This window comes from Bos grunniens, chromosome 13 (genome assembly GCF_055505025.1).
Source record: "Bos grunniens cultivar Pamir isolate PY7600 chromosome 13, Bosgru_T2T1.0, whole genome shotgun sequence".
Lineage (NCBI taxonomy): Eukaryota > Metazoa > Chordata > Mammalia > Artiodactyla > Bovidae > Bos > Bos grunniens.
In genome coordinates, this window is record NC_141177.1 from 60,169,495 (window position 1) to 60,197,161 (window position 27,667).

The 27,667-nt window shown below is 41.1% G+C and overlaps 1 long non-coding RNA gene and 1 other non-coding gene across 4 annotated transcripts; both read left to right on the top strand.

Annotated features, from left to right (window-relative positions):
* Window positions 1–374: 374 nt before the first annotated feature.
* LOC147361078 (uncharacterized) lies at window positions 375–27,348 on the top strand. 3 transcript variants are annotated; one of them, XR_015139718.1, is made up of 3 exons: window positions 375–595; window positions 22,712–22,821; window positions 24,875–27,348. It is a non-coding gene; the product is annotated as an uncharacterized LOC147361078 (long non-coding RNA). The 3 variants fall into 3 exon arrangements; XR_015139719.1 differs by having other exon boundaries at window positions 375–509; XR_015139720.1 differs by lacking the exon at window positions 375–595 and adding an exon at window positions 21,972–22,101.
* Window positions 21,539–21,612, top strand: TRNAN-GUU (transfer RNA asparagine (anticodon GUU)). Its single transcript has one exon. It is a non-coding gene; the product is annotated as a tRNA-Asn (tRNA).
* Window positions 27,349–27,667: the final 319 nt, after the last annotated feature.

Below are 27,667 nucleotides of genomic sequence, written 5' to 3' on the forward strand. Positions count from 1 at the left end.
CGGGGCGCACAGGAGTGAAGACGTTTCTTTTCCAGGTGCAAAACCAGGGAAACGCTGACCAAGACGCCCTGGGACACTGTGGGGTTCGGTTACCATTGCAGTGATCCCGAGTCCACACTTTCACGGGCTCCGCTCCACCTGTGAAAGCCTGTGAAAGCCGTCGCTTCCAGACTCAAGCCACCACACTCTTGCGCCGGGAAGGAAGGAGGGCCCGGGAAGCCCACAGCGCTGCGCAGCGCGGAACCCGACGGCGCGTGTGGCCGCGGTGTCTCCTCGGCCGCCCCGTACGGGTCAATGCTGGGAGTTGGGCGAGGCCGGCCGCAGCTCCCGACGCGCGGCCTCGCTGCCCGGCGTCTCCCCCCGCCGCCGACTTTGTCCCCAGAGGATCGTCCGTGGAGCTAGCGCTGAGGTTGCAGACGCCGGCGAGCCGGGGGCTCCTCTAGCGCCGGCAAGGACGTCACTTTGAGCGAAGGACACTGTCAAGTGCAAGTGAAGAAACAAGGAGAGGGGTACGAAGGGAATCTACCCGGGGCGCGTTGGACACTCTTACAATAGACACTATCAGTCGACGGAAACTAGCAGTTGAAGGTCGGGGGTGAGAAAACCTCACTTTCTGTTTCCTAAAGAGCCTCCCATTGCCCCAGAATTTAACCCCGCAGGAGCTTAGGGACATCCCCGCGCCGAAAATCCCTGGGACTGCCACCGCGCAGACCGGCGTCCCAGCCGCCTCCCGGACGGGCGCCCAGAGGCTGGCTCTGGGCCATCGTTTCTCCCGGGCCCGCCTGAGGTTCCGGGCCGAGCCCGGTCTTAGCCATTCTTCCGGCTGCGGGGACAGGCCTGGAGGCCTGGGCCAGGCGCCGCCTCGGGCAGCGGGGCTCCGGGTGGGCCGGGGACGTGGCCCCGGCGGGAGCGTGCGAACGAGGCCGCGCCTTCCCCGTCGCAGGGTGCAGGTGTTGGTGCTCCGTGGGTCGCTCGACCCGAGGCCGAATGCGGGCGGGACCCCCAGCTATTCTGGGAAAGGTCTAGGTTCGGGCGCCCCTCCTGGCTCCCCGGTCACTGTGCGCCCCTCCCTCCCCGCCTCGGGTGCAGTCGGTCTTTTTCAGTTTCTTTCCTCGACGCTTCTCGATTACACCATCCCTCTGCGGCACGCGCCCGCCGCCAACCCCGCGGGGGGAACTGGAGAGATCTGCGGGCCCCGGGGGTTTGGGTCGGGCCCCCTCGGGCCGGGGACCGAGGAGGGAGGCCGCCCAGCCACCAGCAGGAGCGGGAGGTGCGCTGGACGTCCGGAGCGGGGAGGGGGCAGCGCGGGCCCTGCGTGCCTCCCCGTCTGCCGGAGCAAAGCTGCTGAAGCTGCAGAAACGCGTTGGCGCCCGTCCACCCGCTGCAAACAAAACCAAACAAAACGCGGCGAAAGGAAAAGCGAAATGGCGCTGCTGAAAATGGAGCCTCGGCCTCTAGGACGTCTTTCTTTTCTCCTCCGTCTCTTACTTCGGCAACTCTGTTTCTTGTCCTTTAACGCCCCGCCGCCCCTCGGCTTTTCTCCCCGTAATCGCTACCCCATCACCCCTTTGCTTTTCTTCTTAACCATCTCCTTCCCCCGCTTTTCCTTCTTTTCTTTCCCCTCTCGGTTCCTCCTTCTCCATTTTGTGTCACAGGCGCTTCTCTTCTCAGTTCCTTTTCTGGGCTCGCGCTCCCCCGCCCGTCTCACTTGGTGTTTTCTGCGTGTCGGGGAGCGGGAGTGGTGGGGGTGGTGAGGCTAGGTATCGAATTGGTTTGGTGGAGACAGGGTTGGTTTTGTTTTTTTTTTTTTTAGAACTCAGATGGCTCCTTTAATTAGTCGTGCGCTCGCCCGGCGCCCTCGTCCCCCGCGGCTCTGCTCCTGGACTCGCGCGGCGCCGTCCCACCAGCCGGGCGTCACAGACCTGGAGGAGACTCAGGGCTTGCGCAGAAGTTAATACCTTTTTGAATTTTTTAAGCTTTAGAATATCATTTTTGCCATCTTCGCGGGCATGGCATACTTGGATAGATGGATCTCATTTTCCCAAGGGACTTCCAAGGACCATTTTAAGAGAAGTGTGTAGAGAAGACGGCAATGCTAATAATTTTTTTCCCCTTGTTTTCTTTTGAGCCGAGGGAACCCTAAGCACTGAGATACTTGTGTTCTCCAGGCCGAACTTTTTTGAAAATTACTTTTCCTTTTACACGCATTGTTGACTTTGATCCTTTTGAAGAATGAGGATGAACTCTGTTTAAAAAAAGAGAGATGCTTTTAAATACGTAACGCCCCAAAATGTGGTTCTCGGACAGTTTCTCTAGACGCTTTTATGATTTTGAAGTTCAGAGTCTCTAAGTGGTGTTCAGTGAAACAATGAGAAATATGTCGCTACGTTAAAGATAAAGCAGAAGGTGATATTTCCGGATTGTGCTCAATCGTAGTAGTAGAGTCTCGGGTTTGTTTTTGCTGGGGGTGGTGGTAGTGTTTGGGCAGAACGTGCCTTGGTTCTATTAAAGAATCAGCTGATAGAAGCTATTTCAAGTGAAGGGCTTCAGGCAACACAAAACTCTGAAAGCAGTGACATCATTTTCTGACCTGAATGTGTCTTTTAGTCATGGTAAAAAAAAAGGTTAGTCTCTATACAATATTTGAAAACAAAAAGATTGTGCTTCCCAGTGTAATTATTACCAACTACCTTTCACTTTATTTTCATATCTTCTGACTAGTTTGATCTCTGTGGTCTGTCAGAACCATATCCTACAGAGAAAAATATACACATGCTCATTCCTTACAAGATTCTAGTGCTCCTGGAATTATTTGAAAAGATTTCAAAATTTCATAAGAAGAATCTCTTTAAAACTGTCTCAGGGTAGTATTCTTTGAAAGAATCTTAGAATGGTTCTTTAAAAATTTACCTTCCTTGGTTTTCATGAATTGCTTTGATTAAAGTTAGGTTATGTTCATATCTTACTTTCAGACTATTTCTTCATAAAAGAAAAAAGAAAGGAAGTAGTCTTGGCAAGAGCTAAACCAGTGCAACTAGGCCTTATTAAGATCCTAAATCTGTAAATTGGTATCCTCCTGGTATGTTTATCAAATTGAGTTTTACATAAACAGCTGACTTTATGTCTTTTAAAAATAGTTTAATCCAGACTCCTACTTCTTTTTTATGCTTTTCCCTTGATAGATAAGCAAAATGAGTCTCAGTGAAAGGGTAGGTAGATTTTTTCCCCCTAGACAAGCTTTCTAAAAATGGGTAAACTTCAAAAGTTATTACTGCCCTTTATTTTTTAATACCCTTCATTTTAATTGGAATGATTCAGTATTTATACCAAGTTAATCCTATTAAGATGTTGTTTCCTGCTCAAAGGGGATATATTAAGGCACAATTAAGTTTATTTTAGATGGACAACTTTGTATCTGCTCTAAGCAAGGGGGTGGGGGGTGCCTAGAGAAAAGTCTCATTTATTTAGAATATATAGATACATACTATTAGTAATGTTCAAAGACCATTGAGTCAGTGTATTGGGGAGAAGGGTATAAATCAGACATGGTATCTGATGTTGAAGTAAATACACATTATAAGGAGTGATTAGTTCTTTATTTTTCTCATTTAAAAACAGACATTCCTATGGAAAAGAATAAAATTAGGTCCCTACCTTACTCTACACACAAATTAAATTCAGATAGACTAAAAACCTAAATAAGAAAAACAAAACTTTAAAAATATTAGAAGGAAATATAGGAGAATATCTTTATGACCTTGGAGTAGAGAACAATTTCTTAAAACACTGAGATGCACAGTTCATAGGGGGAAGGATACACTGAATTATATTAAAATAAATTGTATACGTATGACAAAAGACATCATAAAAGGTTAAAAGACAAGTGGAGACAATATTTCCAAGACATGGACTTGACAAAAGATTAATATTCAGAATGCATAAATAACCTACATGAAGAATTTAATAATTTACATATGAATAATTTCATATGTGAAAGAACTGGGTAAGGATATACACATGTGAAATATAGTGCTACTAACAGGAAGGACTCATTGACTTAAAAAAAAAATTGATTTCCTTTTGGAGAAAAGGAAGGAGGGGAATAGGAAGAAATCCAAAGGGGGTGGTGATTCTTCATAAAAAGATCAAGGGCAACTACAGCAAGATGTTAACATTTTTGTTCTTTCTACTTTATGATATGACTGTTACAATTTATTTAAAATCTCTAGCATTAATTCCTAGTCCAACAAACAAATGACACATTTCTTTATCTTAATTAGTAATAACTATTGTAAGATGGTGTTCACATATAGGATGACAAAGTAAACACCATTCCTCAGTGTTTTTCCTATACCATGTTCAATTATTATATGATGTTCACATCAGAGATTTCTCTAGTTTGGTGTCTGTCTTTTGAAAGCTTGTTTTCTGAGTAGATTTAGTAGGAGAGAGAGACTTGTTTGAAGCTATGAATAAGCATAAGAGTGTTTATTCTAATATGACTAAATCATTAAAAATGCTTTTAAAAGCAAGCAAATTGAGAACTTTCCACGTCATTATAAAACACTCTTGAAAAATCAGTCTCAGGCCTAGAATGTAAGGCAGTATTTTGGCATGTCTAATTTCTTTTTGATGCAGATTGAGTGTTAGGAATTGGTATTTTGGAAGTACATATGTGGCCTCATGTTCTCATTTTATATGGCAGAAATTCATATAAGGTGTGGAGCTTCCCTGATGGCTCAGCTGGTGAAGAATGTTTGTAATGCAGGAGACACAGGAGACTCTGATTTGATCCCTGGGTTGGGAAGATCCCCTGGAGGAGGAAATGGCAACCTACTCCATTCCATTTTTGCCTGAAAAATCTCATGGACAGAGGAGCCTGGTGGGCTACAGTCCAAAGGGTCGCAAAGAGTCAGACATGACTGGATGGGCAGGCATACAGTGTATATTTCTACCATTGCTACTTTTCATTAACAGAAGTTTTATTTGCTTGTAACTTTTACAGGGACTAGTAACTTTCACAGAGACTATTCATATCATGGTGACACTGAAATAATATAATACTTCATTTGCTCTGAGACTTCATGTTTGTATTAGGCCAACGATCGTGATAAAGTAACACAGTTACTGTTTTGGTTACTCATGTGTGAACTGAGTGAGGGGTGTTCACACATTGTATGAACTCTGCCATATGCAGTGGTGTGTGTGTGTGTGTGTGTGTGTGCTCAGTCATGTCTGACTCTTTGTGACCCCATGGACTATAGTCCACCAGGCTCCTCTGTCCGTGGGATTTCACAGGCAGGAAAACTGGAGTGGGTTGCCATTTCCTATTCCAGAGATCTTCCCGACCCAGGGATCAAACTCATGTCTCTTTCCTCTCCTGCATTGGCAGTGGGCAGTGCCAAATACAATCATGTCAAATAAAAGTAACTTGAAATGTATGATTCTTTGGGCACATACAGATCCTGCCAATTTTGCTAAAGTAACTTCTGGAAGTTCTAGAGCTTTAATCAAAAACCTTCTATGACTCTCTATTGCCAACAAAATTACAGCCTGTCTCCTCTCTGGCATTAAATGCCCCTGTAACATTATTACGTTTGCATTTCTAGCCTCATTTCCAAAGGCTACTGAACAAGCTGTCTTTAGCTGCTGATCTATTATTATTTGTAATATGTTTATTTAGAAGAGGGTGTCTATACTGTCTTCTCTATCTTTTCTTTCTTTCTATATAAATTAGAATGTACTAGAAAACATAGCTAAAACAGAAGGTTGGGGTTTTTATTCTTTTGTTTATGTAACAAGTCTGTAGGTAAAGACTTGCTGGTATTTTCTCAGGGTTTCAGTGATGTCACAGCTCTGCAATTCACTTGACCTTTAACTCATGATTGCAGAATGGCTGCCACACTTTAAGTATCACATCTTCACCTTGGTACAGAAGTGAAAAAATAGGCAGAAACTGTTCCTCATCAGCCTGACTCATGTCAAGGAGGTAAAATATTTTCCAAAAGCACCCCACCAAAGGATTTCCTCTTACATCTCATCAGTCAGAATTTTTATATAGTTTAGGAACTGGGCCCATTTTTCCACATCAAAGAGAATCTTCTCAATGCCTAAACAAAACTGAAATTCTGCTTAGCCAGGAGGAAATGAGGGAGTGGCTTTTACTTAAACAGTAAACTCTGCCACATCTCCCAGTTTGCACCCAGCATCTGCAAACTAGTTTGTCCCTATCACACTCTTGAAACACCTTTGACTGCTATCGTCATTGACTTTTGAACTTTTTAATCTAGTGAACACTGTTTATTTTCTAACTTGCCTGAGCGTCTTCTGGGACTTACCCACATTCTCCTTGAAATTTATTCATTCACCAACTATCCACTCATCACTTACTATGTATCAGGCATTCTGATAGGTGAGAGTACAGAATTAAATCAGGCATAGTCTTGGTCCTCCACAAGCTTATAGTCAAGTGGAGAAGATAGGTGAACAGATACATGCAAAAATATTAGAGATGCTGTGATGGAATAAGATAAAGTTGGGCACAGAGAAAAGAGCAGTCATTTCTATAACTCAGGTGCTAGGCCACTTTTCAGGGAAGGAAGGGATGGTGCAGTCATTAACAAAGACAGTCTTACTGTTGCTTTGCTGTGGTCTCCGCCTCCTGTCCTAGAAGAATACAGTTGTTATCTAGTTGCTAAGTTATATCTGACTCTTGGGACTCCCGTGGACTATAGCCCACCAGGCTCCTCTGTCCATGGGATTTCCCAGGCAAGAATACTGGAGTGGGTTGCCATTTCCTACTCCAGGGATCTTCCCGACCCAGGGATCTAACCCATTTTTCCTGTATCTCCTGCATTGGCAGGGAGATTCTTTACCAATGAGCCACCTGGGAAGCCCAGAAAAACACAGACCTTTGTATAAAAGTGGGAGCAGATGAGGGCCAGAGAGCTGGTCTCCCCACTCCCCTTGGCCTGACAAATGTATGTGAAATTCCAGAGAAGAGTCAGTCAGCCTTTTTTTAAACTTCAGATCATCTGACACATACAGAATCCACCCAGTGTAGAGGTTATGGAGTGACTTCCTGGTTTATTTACTTCTCACCACTAAACCCTGGATGGACCATATTTCTGCTCTCTTAGATGTCAGAGCCTAACCACTCAGGATGGCAGAAAGGACATATCTGGGGAGATGCAAGCCTGTCTGCTGGATTGCAGGGTAGGACTGGGGAAGAAGTCAAGGCATGATGAGACAGATGGGGTTGGAGAGGTAGGTACCAGTTCACTGCACCCTTAGTGTCTCTGCAATTTTTTTTACAATGCTCAAGACCAAGAGAAATACCTAACAGTTCCATTCATTAAGTTGCTAGTTCCAAATGCCATAATAGTAATTTGTGCAGTGTCTGATAGATGTTGCTGCATTTTCCTCAAAATAAATAAATAAATAAATACATAGTCTACAGCAAATCTGAGGTCACGGTGTGGTGCCCAAGGGTGACTTGGTGCACAGTGTGGGAACCATGCTATAGGTTATTCAAGCTTTTTCATCTAGTAAATTAAATACTTAATTTTGTATTTTAGAAAGACCATTCTTCCAGTGAACTGGAGGCTTGGTTGGAATTAAGATACGATGCGAGGTAGGGAAATTATGAGTTAATGGCAGCCATTTAGGGAAGAAGTGATGAGGATGTAATATGCAGCATACTAATGAGAATGCTATTGGATCTAAACTATCTTATGAATGGATAGGATTTCCTTATCAATTGGCTTTGGGAGAGGAGAGATAGGATAATTCCTAGATTGCAGGGTTGGGTTAAAGGGTACATGATAATAGGAATGTAGGAAAGGCAAATCTTGGGAGAAAGAGTTCCTTTTCTTGGCATGCTGAATCTGAAAGGATGAGATGGATGCATGGTATTGGACCTCAGGAGCAGGTCTGGAAAAGAATTATAAATTCAGGGATTTTCCTGGTGGTACAGTGGTTAAGAATCTGCCCTGCAATGCAAGGGACATGGGTTCAATCCCTGGTTGGGGCGCTAAGGTTCCACATGCCGGGGGGAAACAAAGCCTGAGCACAACTAAAAGTCCAAACACTGCAGTGGAAAAAGATCCTGCATGAGGCAACAAGGATCCCGTGTGCCACAACTAAGACCTGATGCAGCCAAATAACTAAATAATTTTTTTAAAAAGAAAACCATTATATATATATAATGATACCATATATATACCATTATATATATATAAAGAAATGTACATTCACAAGTTATTTATCCAGAGATTGGGGTTGGCAGCATGACAGTAGACTAGGGAGGAAGCATCCCTGTGTTCAGAGTCAACAGGGGAAGAGGATCCTGCAAAGCAGACAGGACGAGGAGAGAGGTCATGAAGCTTGTACAAGGCAGTGCATCTGGATGAAGCCGGGACTCTACTCTTAACCATTGTACTGTGCAATAGACATCTGGGTCTCATATCTTCTGGGGTGGGACCCCCTGAGTAGAGCTTCCTAGCAGCAGCAGCATCACAAAGAACCCTGTGTGGGCTTATGCTGCAGTGGAGACGGTGGAGTAGAAGGCGGAGGGGCTCAGGAGAGGTGAGTGGCCCATCTCCAAGGAGGGCTCTCTGCAGCAGCAACTCAGCCTTATGTCCAAGGAGCTGCCCTTGCTGGAGCCTCAGGAGAGGAGTGCCATTTTTGTGCCTACATTTTAAGAAAAAATAAGGTAATGGTCTGTTTACAGTATCAAAGATAATACGCTGATAAAGTAAGAAGGAGTGGTGAAAGTCCATGAAATCTGACCATTTGAGGGGTCTTGGTGACTTATCTAAATACTTCTCTGCAGTGTGTGTGTGTGTCCAGTCACTAAGTTGTGTCCTGCAGTAGAGGGACACAAACTCGAGGAGCTCAGAGAATAGCAAGGAAGACAGTCATGTAAACAAATAATAACAATATTGCAGTCATCTCACACGCTAGTAAAGTAATGCTCAAAATTCTCCAAGCCAGGCTTCAGCAATATATGAACTGTGAACTTCTGATGTTCAAGCTGGTCTTAGAAAAGGCAGAGGAACCAGAGATCAAATTGCCAACATCCGCTGGATCATAGAAAAAGCAAGAGAGTTCCAGAAAAACATCTACTTCTGCTTTATTGACTATGCCAAAGCCTTTGACTGTGTGGATCACAATAAACTGTGGAAAATTCTGAAAGAGATGGGAATACCAGACCACCTGATCTGCCTCTTGAGAAATTTGTATGCAGGTCAGGAAGCAACAGTTAGAACTGGACATGGAACAACAGACTGGTTCCAAATAGGAAAAGGAGTACATCAAGGCTGTATATTGTCACCCTGCTAATTTAACTTATATGTAGAGTACATCATGAGAAACGCGGGGCTGGAAGAAGCACAAGCTGGAATCAAGATTGCCAGGAGAAATATCAATAACCTCAGATATGCAGATGACACCACCCCTATGGCAGAAAGTGAAGAGGAACTAAAAAGCCTCTTGATGAAAGTGAAAATGGAGAGTGAAAAAGTTGACTTAAAGCTCAACATTCAGAAAACAAAGATCATGGCATCCGGTCCCACCACTTCATGGGAAATAGATGGGGAAACAGTGGAAACAGTGTCAGACTTTATTTTTCTGGGTTCCAAAATCACTGCAGATGGTAACTGCAGCCATAAAATTAAAAGACGCTTACTCCTTGGAAGGAAAGTTATGACCAACCTAGATAGCATATTCAAAAGCAGAGACATTACTTTGCCAACAAAGGTCGGTCTAGTCAAGGCTATGGTTTTTCCTGTGGTCATGTATGGATGTGAGAGTTGGATTGTGAAGAAGGCTGAGCGCCAAAGAATTGATGCTTTTGAACTGTGATGTTGGAGAAGACTCTTGAGAGTCCCTTGGACTGCAAGGAGATCCAACCAGTCCATTCTGAAGGAGATCGGCCCTGGGATTTCTTGGGAAGGAATGATGCTAAAGCTGAAGCTCCAGTACTTTGGCCACCTCATTCGAAGAGTTGACACATTGGAGAGGACTCTGATGCTGGGAGGGATTGGGGGCAGGAGGAGAAGGGGACGTCAGAGGATGAGATGGCTGGATGGCATCACTGACTCAATGGACGTGAGTCTGAGTGAACTCTGGGAGTTGGTGATGGACAGGGAGGCCTGGCATGCTGCGATTCATGGGGTCGCAAAGAGTCGGACACAACTGAGCAACTGAACTGAACTGAACTGAATATAAGATATAAGGTTTCCTATCCAGGGTGTAGATTTCTCCTGCCTCTGTCATTCACTCACCACTTGCTGCTTTGAAACATCTGTGCTCCTGGGTTCCATTTGAGTTTCTCTCTTCTCTGCTTGCTGTGTGCGTGTTTAATCACTCAGTTGTGTTCCACTGTTGCTGGTCCTTTGGATGGTAGCCTGCCAGGCTCTTCTGTTCAAGGGATTTTTCAAGCAAGAATACTGGAGTGGGTTGAAATTTCCTCCTCCAGGGGATCTTCCCGACCCAAGGATGGAACCAATGTCTCCCATGTCTCCTGCATTGCAGCCGATTCTTTACCCGCCGAACCTGCTCTTCCCCAGCAGTTTCATCCCAGCTTAGGACTTTAACCAGCACCACTAGACTCTTGATTTCTCAATCTATATCTCTAATTCCCTGAGTTTCTGATCTTGAGTTCTGCATCTCCAAAACAATGTGTGCCTGAGCCTGGGCACATGCAAGGTTTTCAGTCAATGTGAACTGCTTTAAAAGTTGATCCTAAATCAATGGACGGTCTACAGACATAGATTTACATATCAAGCCATCACATATTATAGAATAAGTAGATAAGGAAATGTTTCCTGCCAGATTTATCACCAAATGTCAATAATTAGCCAGAAACCAGGTGACAGTTTCAACATGCGAGTTGGGTTAGATACGGATAGTCACTGTGAGTAGTGGACTAGAATACACAGATTTGCAAATTAGAGTGCAGGTTCCACTGCCAACTTTGGGCAATTTAGCTAATTCTCTGCCTTTATTTCCCTGTTAGAAAAGAATTCAAAGACACAATTATGCTTCTTATTTTAATTAAAATATAATTCATGCATCATAAAATTCATCCTTTTAAAGTGTACAGTTAAGGGTATTTACAGAGTGTGCAACCATGACCACTGTCTAATTCCAGAACATTTTCATCACTTCCCAAAGAAACCCCATTCTCATTAACAATCACCCTCTAGTCCCTGACTTCTGCTCTGTATCTGTAGATTTGCTTATTCTGGACATTTCATATAAATGGAATCATACAATATGTGGCCCCTTCATGGATCACAGCCTTCCTTATTGTGGTGAAGGTGTCTGCGTAACTCAGTGAAGCTATGAGCCATGCTGTGCCGGGCCACGTAAGACAGATGGATCATAGGGAAGAGTTCTGATAAAACGTGGTCTGCTGGAGAAGGAAATGGAATCCACTCCAGTATTCTTGCCTGGAGAACTCCATGAACAGAATGAAAATGGAAAAAGATATGATGCCGTAAGATGAGCGCACCACCCCCACCCCCCCCAGGTTGGACAGTGTCCAGTATGTTACTGGGGAAGAGTGGAGGGCAATTACTAATAGCTCCAGCAAGAATGAAGCGACTGGGCCAAAGTTGAAACGACGTCTGGATGTCTGGATGTGTCTGGTATTGAAAGTAAAGTCTGATGCTATAAAGAACAATATTGAATAAGAACCTGGAATGTTTGGTCCATGAATCAAGGTAGATTGTATGTGGTCAAGCAGGAGATTGCAAGAGTGAACGTTGACATCTTAGGAATCAGACAGCTTACTAAAAAGCAGAGATAATCACTTTTCCAACAAAGGTCTGTATAGTCAACACTATGGTTTTTCCAGTAGTCATGTAGGAATGTGAGAGTTGGACCATAAAGTAGGCTGAGCACTGAAGAACTGATGCCTTCAAATTGTGGTGCCTGGGAGTCCCTTGGACAGCAAGGAAATCAAACCAGTCAATCCTAAAGGAAATCAACCCTAAATATTCATTGGAAGGACTGTTGCTGAAGCTAAAGCTCCAGTACTTTGGCCATTTGATGTGAAAAGCCAACTCATTAGAAAAGACCCTGATGCTGGAAAAGATTGAGGACAGGAGAAGGGGGACAGCAGAGGATGAGCTATTAGATAGTATCACCGACTCAGTGGATGTGAATTTGAGCAAACTCCTGGAGATAGTGGAGGTCAGAGGAACCTGGTGTGCTATATATAGTCCATGGGGTCACAAAGAGTCAGACAGGACTTAGTGGTTGAACAACACCACCACAATATGTGGTCTTTGAGTCTGATTTTTTTGCCTTTGCATAAAAAAAGAGGTCCAACCTACCATGAAGTTTTCAAAGTTCATTCATCTCACAGCTTATGTCAATACTTTATTCCTTAAATAAATATTTGATCCCTTAAATCATATTCCATTAATTGGACATAGCACATTTTGTTTGTCCAATCATCAACTGATGAACTTGGTTCCATCTTGAGATATTATGAATAATGCTGCTGTGAACATGATTGAGTTTTTGTGTGGCCCTACGATTTTAACTCGGAGAAGGCAATGGAACCCCACTCCAGTACTCTTGCCTGGAACATCCCATGGACAGAGGAGCCTGGTAGGCTGCAGTCCATGGGGTCGCTAAGAGTCGGTCGCTGAGCGACTTCACTTTCACTTTTCACTTTCATGCATTGGAGAAGGAAACGGCAACCCACTCCAGTGTTCTTGCCTGGAGAATCCCAGGGACAGGGAGCCTGGTGGGCTGCTGTCTGTGGGGTCGCACAGAGTCAGACACGACTGAAGTGACTTACCTTACAATTTTAACTGCCTAGGAGTGAAATTGTTGGGTCATATGACTCTATGTTTAACATTTTGAGGACCTGTGTAACTGTTTTCCAAAGTAGCTGTGATGCTCTGCATTCTCACCAGCAATGTCAAAGGGTTCCAATTTCTTCACATCCTGGTCACCACTTGTTATTGTCCATCTTTTTTATTTTTGCATGCCAGCAGATGTGAAGTGATATCTCATTGTGGTTTGAGTTGCTTTTCCCTAACAACTAATGATATTGGGCCGTTTTTCCTGTGTCTGACACCCATTTGTATGACTTCTTCTGAAATATGTCTGCAGATCCTTTGCCGATTTTTAAATTGGGTTAGTTTATTGCAGTGTAAGATTTTTTTTAATATATATATTCTATGTATTAGATCCTTATCTGAGATATGATTTGCAAATATTTTCTCTTTTTCTATGGTGTTTTTTTCCCCCCTCACTTTCTTGATAGGGAACTTGAAAGCACAAAAAGTTTTTAATCTTGATGACATACAATTTATCTATTTTTTCTTTTCTTTCTTGTGCTTGTATTTTTTTTTAATTGTTGCCTAATTCAAAGCATGGAATTTAAGGCCTATGATCTTTTCTAGTAATTTTATGATTTTAGTTCTTACATTTAGGTCTTTGATTCATTTTGAGTTCATTTTTGTATGTGATGTTTGTTAGGGATTCAACTTCATTCTTTTGTATGTGGATGTATAGTTGTCCCAGAACAATTTGTTGAAGACTATTCTTTCCCTACTAAATTGTCTTGGCCTACCTGTTGAGACTCAGTTAGTTATAGATATCTGGGCTTTCAATTTTATTCCATTGATCTCTATGTCTGTCCTTATACTAGTATCATAATTGCAATTCCAAAACCATAAAGTGAACTGTATTGAAGACATTCTTTTTCCCAAATTACTTGATAATTCAAGAGACATCAGTCTGAATTTTCTTTCATACCTTTTTGAAATAGAAGCCTTTGGATCAAAGTCTTCCATCTAAAAATAACTAAATTACATGCATAAATCTAAATTTATTTACTTATTCAAATATTTACTGGTGTATAGCTGCTGGCTGCCCAGGTGGCTCAGTGCTAAAGAATCCACCTGCCAATGCAGGATCTTTCAGTCCCTGGGATGGAAAGACTCCCTGGAGGAGGAATTTCTTTTCTGGGAAATCTCATGGACAGAGGAACATGGAAGGCTACAGTCCATGGAGTTGCAAAGAGTTGGACACAACTGGGTGACTGAGCACGCACATAGTTGCTTTACAATGTTGTATTCATTTCTGCCATACAGTAAAGCGAATCAGCTATACGTATACATATATCCCTTCTTTTCTAGATTTCCCTCCCATTTAGTTCACCACAGAGCATTGTGTAGAGTTTCCTGTGCTACATGGTAGGTTCTCATCAGTTATCCATTTTATACATAGTAGTGTGTATGTTGTTTAGATGCTGAGTCACGTCCGGCTCTTTTGCGAGTCCATGGACTATAACCCACCAGGCTCCTCTGTCCATGGGATTCTCCAGGCAAGAATACTGGTTGTTGTTGTGTTGTGTTAGTCGCTCAGTCGTGTCCGACTCTTTGCAACCCCAGGGACTGGAACCCTCCAGGCTTCTCTGTCCATGGGATTCTCCAGGCAAGAATACTGGAGTGGGTTGTTATTTCCTTCTCCAGAGGATCTTCCCAACCCAGGGATGGAACCTGTGTCTGCTGCATGACAGGCAGATTCTTTTACTGCTGAGCCAGCAGGGAAGCCCTGAGCCACTTGGGAAGTACTATATATGCATAAATCTAAATTTAAATGCTCACCTACATGAGCCTTTTATATAATTCTACTTTTATGTTGATGATAATGGGCTTTGGCAATCTCTCCTGTATTCTATGAAGCAGTTAAAAAGTCAATTATGAATTGAGGCATTCAATTTCTTATTGTTAGAATGCTGAATATTAATTGAGAACCTAGTGTTCAACTTCCAGTAAAAGCCTTCAAGTTATTAAGTTTAAAAAGTATTTTTTTTGGTTATACCTTGTAAAATTAGACAAACAGATTAAAAGGTCTTTAAATGTAAGAATTCTTAGAAATGAAAAATCTCTTCTTTAGGCAATAGAACCTCTTGGTTTTGTATTTCTGTTATTGAAAATCTTAAAGGGGAAAAAAAAGTTTAAAAATATTTCCAAGGAAAAAGTTCTGTGGTAGCAAGGTGAAACTTTCATGCTGAGGAAAGAAATAATCCTCTTGGATTGACATAGACAGTTGTATTTGGTTCTGTAGCTCATAAAAAAATTTGGATTTTGTCCCCCTGAGTAAAATAGATCACAACCTGTTTCCTGGTCTTGACAAAGGAGGGCCATGGCACAAGTTTTCTGTAGAGATCCCTTGTTGAATTGTTCGTGGATCCCCTATTATCTCTGAGAGGATTTTTTTTTTTTTTTTTTTAGACAGTGCTAAATCCTTGAAAAATCTCTGCTCCCTATATTTTATTGATTATGCTTAAGAATTTTGTGATGGTTAATTTTATGTGTCAACTTGCCTTGGCCAAAGGATGCCCAAATTGCTGGTCAAATGTTATTTTGGGGAGTGTCTGTGAGAGTGTTTCTAGAAGAGTTTAGCATTTAAATCAATAGACTGAGCAAAGAAGATCCCCCTGGCCAGAGTGGGTGGGTATCATCCAATCCACTGGGGGCCTGAGTAAAACAAAAGGCAGAGAAAGGACCTTTCTGTTTGAGCTGGGACGTCCATCTTATTCTGCCCTCAGACTCTGGTGCTCCTTTTCTTGGGCAGGATGGGGCTTATGCCACTGGTTCCTCTGGTGCCCAGGTCTTTGGGCTTGGGTTGGACCTCCTGCTTCTGGATGGCAGGTCGTAGTTCTTAGCTTTCATAACCTCAGGAGAAAACATTTCAGAAAAAATCTCTTTTTCTATTTGTATGTATCTCCTATTGCTTCTGTTTCTCTGAAGACTAGTACAAACTTCTGTGGCAGCCAATCGAGGACAAGAGGTACCCTTGTCCAAACCCTGATAAACCCCAGCAGCTCCATGTGAGTCTTACTTCACAGTTTCAGAAATTAATATGCATCTGTTCACCAAGAGGTTAACAGGTGAGGAAGACTGTTATCATAACCAAGTGATAAAGGATTTTATTTTTGAACCACAAAACTCAATGATGATTCACTGATCACAACAGATCATGTGAATGATCCATCCCACCCCCAAAACCGTAGGCAATGGTTATTCCCCTTTCAGGTGGCTATGTCTCAGGAGATGAAGTGTCCGGTCAGAGTGATTTAGTGAATATAAAATTGAAACAAAGAAGGGGTAATTAGGGGATTTTAAAATAAAAATTTTAATTATTATTTCAAGAATATTTGTTTAAATAAATGAGATTATTCACATTGTATGATGTTGAGGAATACTGAAGTCTGTTCTGCCAAACTCAAGGTCATTGTCACCTATCTCCCTGGGCTTGTTCTAGCCTCATTTTTTTTTTTCCATTTTACCATTGTTTCAGATGGATGTTATAGCATCCAGTTTATTAAATGTGTTAGAGGGAGCAAAAGCACCCAACCTGAATCTGTTTATGAGGAAAACACCAGACAACCTGACATTTAAGGACATTTTACAACGTAACTGGCCTGTATGCTGCTGAAATGTCCAAGTCATGGTGTGTAAGAGACAAACAAATAGATTCAGGAACTGTTACAGATTTTAAAAGACTGAAAGACAGTTCAATGACATGCAAATCATGACCTTGGATTATGTTTTGCAATAAGGGACCTTAGTGAAACAACTGGTGAAATCGGAATAAGATCTACAGATTAAGTCCTAATCCTCATAATGCCGTATCAATGTTAAGATTCTAATTTTGATCATGATTCTGTGGTTATGTAATGAAATTCCTTCACTTTAGGAAATACCCCAAAGTATTTAATGGCTATCACATCTGCAATTTACTGTTAAATCAGAAAAAGTTAAATATTGAGAGAAAGAGAAAAAGTTACAGTGTAGTAAGATAACAACATTTGTGACATTTGGTTAAATTCTTTGTACTATTCTTGCAACTTTTGTGTCTGAAATCATGTTAAAAAAAACAACAACTTTAAACTAGTGGGAGATTTTTAAAGTCTCCAAATTGTTTAAAAACATGTCTAATGTACAGTTCTCAAAAACAAAACAAAAAAAGAGGCAGGATAGCCTAGCGGTTAAGAAAGTAGTCTGGAGACTTCCCTGGTGGCCCAGTGGTTAAGAATCTGCCTTCCAATGCAGGGAACCAATGGTTCAGTCCTTGACTGAGGAACTAAGACCCCTCATGCCCTGAGGGCAACTAAATCCACACTTGGCAGCCAAAAATACATAAATACTGAAATAAATAAGCATAATTTTTTTTTTTAAGTGTCTGGAGTAACATGCCTGGATTTGAACACTGGCTCTGTCACTGACTGTGATTTTGGGTTAGTTTCTTAACTCTAGTTTCTCTACCTGTAAAACAGGGATGGTAATAGTGGAAGTTACTTAACTAGGTCACTGTAAAATTTAAACAGGGAAACATTGGTAAAGGACTTGGAACAGTGCCTGAAACAAAGTCTTATATGTTAAATAAATAAATTTAGAAAAGCACTTCAGCCTTAGCAGTACCAAAATCACCTTTAGGAATAGCAGTGTTTTAAACTTTTAAAAAATTTTAAAGTTTTTTTAGAAACAGTCGATTTGACCTTTTATTAGTCTCATCTTTGGTCAACTTGGGATTACTGTTGTTTCCCTTGATAATTCTGGTACTAAGTCTTTTAGTCAGCTTCATAGTAGGAATCTGTGAACTCTACTAATATTTTACAACAATATGACTATAACTTTCATTTTCATTTTCAGTTGTTCAATACATTTAACATAACTAAGTCAAGTCCTATAGGAGGTATAAAGACATAACATTTCTGAGCTCTAGGCATGTACACAAGTTAGAAGGGGTTTAAATAGGTACAGAGATGGCTGCCAATATAATATGAGGTTTGGCCAAGGAAAAAGTGCTAGATGGTTACAAGAAGGAAAGATTAGATCTAGTTGGAGGGATCAAGAAAGGTTTCATAGGATGAGACCACTGTATGAGCTTGAAGGAGAAATAGGCTTTAAAAGGCAAGATGACAAGGGAAGGGTATTCTAAAAACAGGCATGAGAAGAAAAAAAAAGGTACAACAACAAGGAACAACAGGTGGTACCTTGGGCAAGTTATTTAAAGTTTAAATAGATTTAGGACTTAAATTTAAAACCATTATAAGCCTTAGTTTCTTCATCCATAAAATGGGTATAACAGTAGTATCCATTTATTGGAGCTTAAGTTCTATGTAGGGAAATAGGAACATGGAGTATACCTTGTGAATATTAAGCAGTGAAAATGGGGGTGGAAAAGTGGAGACAAAGTCAAAGTTTAGAGCTGTTGCAAAGGTAGAATCTATGACTTTCTGAATGATCCAAGGTAAATAAAAGATAAGGAACTTGGATGATACTAGGATTTCAACTGAGCTTCTAGAAGAGTGGTAGTGTCCTTTAAGGGCCACAGGGGGGGAAAACTACCTTTACCATATCTCATAAACATTGAGCTTGCGCTTTGTTTGTGATATCTCATATTTGAAAAACATCCTTTTGGTGGGATCATACTTTAAATATATAAGAGCACTTGTTATTTACAATATTCTAGGATGAATCATTTTGTAAATATTGTCAAATCTTTCAAATATGGATTTATTTGAGCTTGCTTGTGCTTTTTTTTTTTTTTTTTTTTAATAAAAATGACCTGTATAATGTTTATATGCCTTTGAAAACTCTAATGATGTTATGGTCAATGTTTCATTGAGTGAACAGTTCATTACATACCAGCTCTTTAACAGCTACAATCTTCACAGTGATTCAGTTGACTTTAATTCAAGGTTTAAAAATCCATTTACAGGATAGTAGCCACAAGGAGGAGGCTATTCCCAGGGCTTTGGTCTGACTCCCTTTTACTGCATAGCAGTTTTAAAATGTGACTTCAGTTAGTTTTGAAAGTGGGTCTCATAGTTCTTTACTTGCTTTTAGAGACTGCTGGTTCAACATTCTCTTTTAACTGATTTCCTTGTGTCCCAATCCTCTCCCTATTGAGGTGATTTCTCTAACTCCCTGGATTTCTTTTTAAATTTTAACTAACTGGATTTTTCTTTTTTCTAATTTTTTAAAATTTATTTATTTTAATTGGGGGCTAATTGCTCTACAATATTGTGGTGGTTTTTGCCGTAAGATTTTTCATTTTTAACAACTCAGTCACTGTCCTTTTGAAATACAGGAATTGAAAAGAATTAAGGTCATGCACAATTGTGTTCATGAAAATCCTGTGGGTTGCGTCTTCTATTGGTTTGAAATTGGAAGCATGGCTTCTGAGAGCACTGAAATCATGATACCAGGAAGGTCTATAAATCAGTGTGAGCCATCTTGCCTTGTATGTCAAGATAGGTGGATTCCATTTGCAAGATGTTCTTTTTCTCTCTTTTTTCCTCTCTGAGATGGAAATAAAATATAGAGGCCCATTAATCTGCAGAGGTCAGCTTCTTTGATAGGGCACATTCTTGGAAGAGTTAAAGTTGCAGTTCATTGTATATAATATACAAAAAGGGGGCAAAATGCCCAGTCCTTTGTACTTTTAGCAATTATAAAGACCCTAAGTATTAATGAAGCTGTAAGAATCATTTGTTGTGGGTTATCCTGAAATTTAAGGAAAAATGATGTGTGTTTCTGAAGTTAATCCAGTGGACTTAATTTGGCTTTAAAAACTGGGCATAGATATTAAGGCCTAAAATGAGATAATCACAAAGATTTAGATGACAACACATGCACTTATTTTTGTAAATGGGCATTTTGCATAGAAGTTACATTTGATATGCATCATGGGAGTGAAATGTTCATATTCCATTTAATATATGTTCTTTTGAAGAATTTACAAATAGACAAAATGGCAAAGCTAATGAACTGTGGATATAGCAATTTATTTTCTTAAAAATATTAACAACCACAGAACTAGGCTTGAAGACTAAATTTTAAAGAACTGTCTTCACATAGAAAAAAAATTTTAGGATACAGTGAGCTAATTAATTAGTGTATGATGAGCCAATTATTTCTTTTTCTCATCAACCTTTTCAGCATCTCTCTTTTTCAAAGTTAGAATGTTAGCATGATGACTGAACTGAGGAAAAGAGATTGGAGCTTTAGGTAATCTCATGAATAGAACTGTCCCTAATATTTCAAGCAGCAGAGTAAATATTGAATGAAAGGGTGGTGAGGTACTAGTCGCAGTCTGTTCTAACTGAACAGTAACAAGCACAACAGCAAAGGAGAGAATACTCATTTTGGTATTCAGAGAAGAAAAACCAGTGTCTCATAGTTTTTGCTCACATTAACAGGTACATAAAACGTTTAAGTATGGATGTAGCATCATATAATGAAAGCAGATTCATTATATGTTCTTTATAAGTACTTCCTGGATTTTTCTTTAATTCAAAATTTTCAAATGCATTTCTTAAAGATCTTTTTTTTTTTTTTTTAGGGCAGCGTGGTACAGCTTGGTATGAATCCACAGCTGTTTGATATCTCAGTGCTTTCAAGGAACTTCACTAATAGGTTCCAAACCCAATTTAAGTTGTCTTATCAAGCCACAGGAACTCAAAATGTTGACTGGACTAAGGCACACCACATACAACTTCTATAAATCAAGATATGAATTCTTCCTCAAGGGATTCTAGACAGCAATTTAGTGACTGTTAAAAATTTAAATATAGATTTGTCAAGTGGAAAGTAGCAATTCTCTGAGGCGGAAAGAGGGGGAAGTGTCTAGGGTTTTGAAGATTATCTCAAAAGGCATCAGGATATAGTCACACAAAGGGTAAGATTTTCATATAGTGTATTTACAGGGATGTAGTGTTTGCCACAGGTGTTTCTGTGTTAGGGATTTTCAGGCATTAATCATAAATCATACTTTTTTTTCTTCTTTAACTTCTCTTTCCTCAAATTGGGTTGTAAATATCCTGTGAAATGTATGTTTTCAGTGGCATAGTTCAAATGTAGGTGTACAGGCTAATTTCAGGGAGACTTGGGAGCGAATTTAGCAATTAACTACAGTGTACAGAGATTAAAGAATAATGCTGTAGCTTTTCCCCAATAACAAAATGTAAGTGATGAGTAATTGCACTTAGAGATTAGTACACAACAAATGGGAATTGTATATACGGATTATTTTAATAATACCTGAATATAAAAATGAAGAAGGCAGATACAATTCAGATGACCTTGGGAATGCTACACAAGAAAATTATGAAGATTAGTGAACAAAGCACCGGATAGAGTTTGAAACAAAAGGAAAGTTTCTCAGCTCATAAGATTAAAATTTTTATTTCCCTATAAAACGAACATAATAAATAGTTAACTCCCTGAAACAAAACGTTCCAAACGGGAGGGGGGTGGGGAGTAACAGCAGTATTTTAACTCTCTTGCAATATGAAATTCGGCTCGATCTTGCTGTATTTTATAATTTTACAGTATGCTTAAAGGTAGAAAATAGAATTAAAGGGTTAGAAATGCTAACTGGAAAAATTGGATTTTAATGAGAGGAATCAGTAAGCAGAAAAGAAAGAAACATTCATGCACTGCCTTTATTATTCTTCATAAAGGTTATGGCTGGAGGTGGTAACCACATCGGAGTCTCTGTGGCGCAATCGGTTAGCGCGTTCGGCTGTTAACCGAAAGGTTGGTGGTTCGAGCCCACCCAGGGACGCTCTTCTATTTTACAAGATTGTCGCCGGCAGTTTTGCACAAATCATGGGGTTGAGGCCTCTGGGCTACCCTGAGCTGGATTTTCGGAGCCGGTGAAGAACAACCGCGGGTCTCACTTCGCGGTCCGCGGGCAGGCGGAGGGGGGAATTCTTCAGCTTCCGGGCGCGCAGGGGCCCCTCCTCCAGCCGCCTCGCTGCCCGTGCGGCCAGGTGGGCGCTTCCTGCCAGCCCCGGGCAGGGCGTGTGCGTCCAGCGCCTTAAAGCCCCCGCGTCCTTTCACTTACACGCCCTCAGTTCCTAGACTCCGGCCCTCACCCGGTCGCCCGGGCAGCTCGGCTCGTGCCCCGCCCGCTGGGCTCCGGCGCCGCGAGCGCGCGCTGAGGCGGGGCGGCAGCCGCGTCCCGGCCTCGAACCCGCCGCCCCGGCTCCCGCGCGGCCGAGGGGCCGGCGTTCCCCTTCAGGACCCTTACCGTGTCGGAGGTTGACTGAACGTACGTATTTAATGTCAGGTTCAAGCTGTACATCGACTTAAGACACTCCAGGTGTTTGTCCCCCCGCCCCCGCCCCCGCCCCCCGCAGTGTTGAATTGTGCAGCATTTTGTTTGCTCCCTGTCACCAAATAATCCCAGAATTTAACTTAGCCTGGCGTTGGTAAACTCAGAAATGTGTCATAAATAAAGACTCTTTGTGACACTATTGTAAGAGTATGTGTATATTTTACTTTTTCTACTAAAGTTTTAGAATTTAATAAACAATAGAATATACCTGCAAAATGTCCCATATATTCGGAAAGGGAGAAAGCTTTATTTTACAACTGTGTTGTTGTTACACATTAAAAAAAAATGAGAAAGATTAAAAATGAAACTGCTACTATATTTTACTTCGACATTCTATATGCATATTACCGTTTCACAAAGCTCTCGCAAGATAGTTACCTTGTACTTTGTTCTCTAAATATATGCTGCCTTGAGACTTAATCACAGGTTCATCATGATAATTATTGTCTTGGGTGTAGATTAATTTGAAAGATGATTCTGGAGAAAAGTGGTATGTCTTATCCCTGAGAATATACAGTTATGCTCTTCTTCATATTTCCTCCAGGTTAACATATTAATAAAGGCTAATGTTTTCTGCATGGTTACTCCTTGCCAGGCACTGTTCCAAGTGCTTTCCTGGGTGAAAGTGTGAGACCTTTGCAACAACGCTCGCAGGTATGTCCCGTGGTTCCCATTGTACAGATGAGCCAACTAAGTCTCCATGTGGTGCTGAGTGATTTGCCTAAAGTCACATTTGGTTCCTAGCACAGTGCGGATTAAAACCCCAGTTATCAGGCTTCAGAGCCCACACTCCTCAACCCTGTACTACCTACTCAGAAGTTTTCTCCTCTAAAATAGAACTACTTAATTGATTAGTTAATTTAAAACCAAAGGTAATACTTTAATTGGTTTTTCTGAAGTTTCATTAATATTTTGTTCCAAGTTTCACAAAGGAAAGAAAAAAAAAAACAACCCACTGAACATTCATGAAATACTAAAGGGCATTGTTAAATCTTGTATTCATTGTGCTGCTTCATTGTACTGAAATGAAAACTGTGTGGAATGAAATCATCCTGTGAAATGTGTCTTTAGAAAACAATTTTATAGCATTTGTGTCCAGAAGACAAGGTTAGAAATAGAGGTGGGTTGGAATAACCCAGAGAAAATATGGAAGAAGAAAAAGAATAGGTTCAAGCCAAGCTGAGGGGGTTAACATGGTGTCTAGGAATTCTCAGACCCCTGGCTGGTGTTGGGCCATTGGGGTGCCCAGTCAGACCCCTATTTCAGGACACTTTTGTGAGAGAGTTACCAGGATTTTCACTTGACTGGGGCCTAGGTGGCGGTTTTAAATTTGATCCTAAATTTCTAAGTATATTCTACTTCACCCTATTCAGGCAGCTAATGGGATTTAGAGGCCAGAAAATAAAGAGAGAGGATTACATGAGAAGGGAGGTGGGCTGAGGAGTGCAAAACTGCTCTCTAATGTAAGTAGTTGATTTTATTATGTGGGCAAGTGCTTAGTGATTTTCTTTGTGCTGGGCTGTTGCATACAGATAGGATAGATGAGAAACATTTTAGAAAACTTGCTTAAATATTTATGGATATGTTGGCTTTGTACCGTGTATATTAGTAACAGTATAAATTATGTTTCTGGGGCAGCTGCTGCTGCTGCTGCTAAGTCGCTTCAGTTGTGTCCGACTCTGTGCGACCCCATGGACTGCAGCCTTCCAGGCTCCTCCACCCATGGGATTTTCCAGGCAAGAGTACTGGAGTGGGTTGCCTTCTCTGTGTTTCTGGGGAGTGTTATTTTATTCCTAGTTTCATGGGTCTGTAATATCAACGAAGCCCAGGCTATGCCAAGATCATTTAGAGCATTAGTTAAAGTTTGAAAAGCATTTGAAAGGCTTTGTTGAGCATCTAAGCATGTAAGTATGTTCCTGATGAACAGTGATATACTTAAACTTACTATGTCAAATCAGAGGGAAACTCATTGCTGCTAAGTCACTTCAGTCATGTCCAACACTGCAAACCCCATAGACGGCAGCCCATCAGGCTCCCCCATCCCTGGGATTCTCCAGGCAAGAACACTGGAGTGGGTTGCCATTTCGTTCTCCAATGCATGAAAGTGAAAAGTGAAAGTGAAGTCGCTCAGTTGTGCCTGACTCTTAGCGACCCCATGGACTGTAGCCTACCAGGCTCCTCCATCCATGGGATTTTCCAGGCAAGAGTACTGGAGTGAGTTGCCATTGCCTGCTCCGTGTTTCTGGGGAGTGTTATTTTATTCCTAGTTTCATGGGTCTGTAATATCAACAAAGCCCTGCTACTGCTACTGCTAAGTCCAGGTTATGCCAAGATCATTTAGAGCATTAGATAAAGTTTGAAAAGGATTTATAAGGCTTTGTTGAGCATCTAAGCATGTAAGTATGTTCCTGATGAACAGTGATAAACTTAGTATGTCAAATCAGAGGTAAACTCATTGACATAATGCAATAAAAGGTTAATCAAATACTATGGTTTATACACACTTATTAGAGAAAGTCATAGTTGTGTGATTTAAAATAATTAACAATTTAAAGAGTTTTTTTGTATTGTAGCATTTCTTTACATAATGGAAGTTGGGCATGTCCCACATGGCTAATATGTTTCTTTTTTTTTTTTTTTTCTTTTTTTCCCATCCTGAACCCCCCTCCCTCCTCTGTCCCCACACCATCCCTCTGGGTCGTCCCAGTGCACCAGCCCCAAGCATCCAGTATCGTGCATTGAACCTGGACTGGCATCTCGTTTCATACATGACATTTTACATGTTTCAATGCCATTCTCCCAAATCTTCCCATCTTCTCCCTCTCCCACAGAGTCCATAAGACTGTTCTATACGTCAGTGTCTCTTTTGCTGTCTCGTATACAGGGTTATCGTTACCATCTTTCTAAATTCCATATATATGCGTTAGTATACTGTATTGGTGTTTTTCCTTCTGGCTTACTTCACTCTGTATAATAGGCTCCAGTTTCATCCACCTCATTAGAACTGATTCAAATGTATTCTTTTTAATGGCTGAGTAATACTCCATTGTGTATATGTTTCTGTCTTCATTTGTAACACCTGTATCTGATACCATGTGATACAAGGTTTCAGTTCAGTTCAGTTCAGTCTCTCAGTCGTGTGTGACTCTTTGTGACCCCATGAACCACAGCACACCAGGCCTCCCTATCCATCACCAACTCCTGGAGTCTACCCAAACCCATGTCCATCGAGTCGATGATGCCATCCAACCATCTCATCCTCTGTCATCCCTCCTGCCCTCAATCTTTCCCAGCATCAGGGTCTTTTCAAATGAGTCAGCTCTTTGCATCAGGTGGCCAAAGTATTGGAGTTTCAGTTTCAACATCAGTCCTTCCAATGAACACCCAGGACTGATCTCCTTTAGGATGGACTGGTTGGATCTTCTTGCAGTCCAGGGGACTCTCAAGAGTCTTCTCCAACACCACAGTTCAAAAGCATCAATTCTTCGGCACTCAGCTTTCTTTATAGTCCAACTCTCACATCCATACATGCTACTGCTAAGTCACTTCAGTCGTGTCCAACTCTGTGTGACCCCATAGACAGCAGCCCACCAGGCTCCCCCATCCCTGGGATTCTCCAAGCAAGAACACTGGAGTGGGTTGTCATTTCCTTCTCCGATGCATGAAAGTGAAAAGTGAAAGTGAAGTCGCTCAGTCGTGTCCGACCCTCAGCGACCCCATGGCCTGCAGCCTTCCAGGTTCCCCCGCCCATGGGATTTTCCAGGCAAGAGTACTGGAGTGGAGTGCCATTGCCCTCTCCAACATCCATACATGACCACTGGAAAAACCATAGCCTTGACTAGATGGACCTTTGTTGGCAAAGTAATGTCTCTGCTTTTTAATATGCTAGCTAGGTTGGTCATAACTTTCCTTCCAAGGAGTAAGTGTCTTTTAATTTCATGGCTGCAATCACCATCTGCAGTGATTTTGGAGCCCAGAAAAATAAAGTCTGCCACGGTTTCCCCATCTATATGCTGCACAATTGCACTCATCTCACATGCTAGTAAAGTAATGCTTAAAATTCTCCAAGCCAGGCTTCAGCAATACGTAAACCATGAACTTCCAGATATTCAGGCTGGATTTAGAAAAGGCAGAGGAAACAGAGGTCAAATTGCCAACATCTGATGGATCATCAAAAAAGCAAGAGAGTTCCAGAAAAATATCTATTTCTGCTTTATTGACTATGCCAAAGCCTTTGACTGTGTGGATCACAATAAACTGTGGAAAATTCTGAAAGAGATGGGAATACCAGACCACCTGACCTGCCTCTTGAGAAACCTGTTTGCAAGTCAGGAAGCAACAGTTAGAACTGGACATGGAACAACAGACTGGTTCCAAATAGGAAAAGGAGTACATCAAGGCTGTATATTGTCACCCTGCTTATTTAACTTATATGCAGAGTACATCATGAGAAACGCTGGGCTAGAAGAAGCACAAGCTGGAATCAAGATTGCGGGGAGAAATATCAATAACCTCAGATATGCAGATGACACCACCCTTATGGTAGAAAATGAAGAGCTAAAAAGTCTCTTGATGAAAGTGAAAGAGGAGAGTGAAAAAGTTGGCTTAAAGCTCAACATTCAGAAAACTAAGATACAAGGTTGGGGGGGGGGCGCAAAAAACTTTAACCTGCCAAAGAAACACAATTGCCTTATTTCTGCATTCATAGCACATCCTAATGAGTAATGCCCACATTAATTTTAACTTTGTTTCTCTGAAGTTTGGTGGACTTTGTTGCCTGAAATGTTCAACTGATTGTTAGAACCCAGAAGAGCAGAGATACATTGGTGGTAGAAGAAACCTTAATGCATTCAACTAGAAAATAGTTTAAGAAGTTGAAACCTTTTAGATAATTAAGAATGTTAATTTTATCAGCTGCAGCATTTCATTTAAAGTGCTTCATGTTGAGCCTCTTTGGTGGTGTCTACGTGGTTTGTGCTTTTGCATATTGAGAACAATGGTGTCTGTGTTGTTTTACATGTATTTGGTCTTTTAAAATTTTTATTGGATCATGGTTGATTTACAATGCTATGTTAGTTTCTGCTGAACAGCAGAGTGAATCATACTCCACTTTTTCCAAAACATCTGTTGAACTTACAAGAAAGATGTGAGAATAAAGGGTATCTCTAAAATTGTACTACATACCTCAGTTTTAAATTGTTTTCATAGCTTAAATTTTTAAGAAAAGCCATTCAAATTTTAATTGTTCAGTATTTAAATTAAAAAATGTAGAGATTCATATCTTTAAGAAATCTCTTAAAATATAATTTTAAAAGGAACTCTATTAAGCTTAAATACATAAAGAACTTTGCACAAGTCTTTAGGAGTACAACTGAAGAAATTTTTACAAAATACACACACTTTTGTAATCATCTTGGTCAATACATGAAACAATGTTAATATCCCATAAACCTCCTCTTTCAGTCACCAAAGTTCAGTTCAGTTCAGTTCAGTCAATCAG